Below are 1099 nucleotides of genomic sequence, written 5' to 3'. Positions count from 1 at the left end.
TCAGCTCCTGGAGACTCCCCATTCTCATGCCAGATGTAAACGACACTTTCTTGCAATGGTGGCTTGAGCAAAGGAGTAGATTTAGAGGGAAAGCCAAGAGATCCATGGACACTGTCGTGATCCTCATCGCATGGGTCCTTTGGAAGCAACGCAATGCACGAGTCTTCAACAACAGATCGCGGCAGAGGTCCCCCTTGCAGCTTATTGATGATATCCAGCAGGAGATTGATGATTGGAAGAAGGCCGGTCTCGGCGGTGCTGGAGCTTTAGATGCTTTTACGAGAGAGTAGTCTTTGTGTTCTAGGGTGTAGGTGTGGTGTGTGCCCCCGCTGCTCTTAAAGACATTGCCCCGCTGCTCTTACACCTTGTCAGTATACGTGATAAGAACAGAAGAACAGTGCAAGAGGCACTCCTTGACAACGCCTGGGCCAACTATATCCATGGTGAGCTCTCGTTCATGGGCCACATGCAAGTTTACCTGTTAACTCAAGCCATTAGCTCGGTGGAGAGAAACTTTGACGAGCCGGATCAGTTTGTATGGCCCTGCGACGCCTTTGGCAAATACACCGCAAGTTCGACCTACTCGAGGCTCTGCATTGGATTCACACTTGCCCCGGCCGCCAGTGGCATTTGGCGTAGCTGGGCCCCCCTCAAATGCAAAATCTTCGTGTGGTTAGCCTGTCAACACCGACTGTGGACATCGGACCGTCGTGCCCGCCACGGCCTTCAGGACGCCCCATCCCCTTGCTATACTTGTCTCCAAGAGGAGGACAACGCAGAGCACATCCTCATGCAGTGTGTTTACGCCCGCAAGGTGTGGCATACCTGTTTCAGCTCCTGGAGACTCCCCATTCTCACGCCAGATGTAAACGACACTTTCTTGCAATGGTGGCTTGAGCAAGGGAGTAGATTTAGAGGGAAAGCCAAGAGATCCATGGACACTGTCGTGATCCTCATTGCATGGGTCCTTTGGAAGCAACGCAATGCATGAGTCTTCAACAACAGATCGCGGCAGAGGTCCCCCTTGCAGCTTATTGATGATATCCAGCAGGAGATTGATGATTGGAAGAAGGCCGGTCTCGGCGGTGTTGGAGCTTTA

Source organism: Triticum dicoccoides, chromosome 5B, assembly GCF_002162155.2.
Source record: "Triticum dicoccoides isolate Atlit2015 ecotype Zavitan chromosome 5B, WEW_v2.0, whole genome shotgun sequence".
In the NCBI taxonomy this organism is placed as follows: Eukaryota; Viridiplantae; Streptophyta; class Magnoliopsida; order Poales; family Poaceae; genus Triticum; species Triticum dicoccoides.
The sequence above is the reverse complement of the archived record's forward strand: the minus strand, read 5'-3'. Positions refer to the sequence as shown.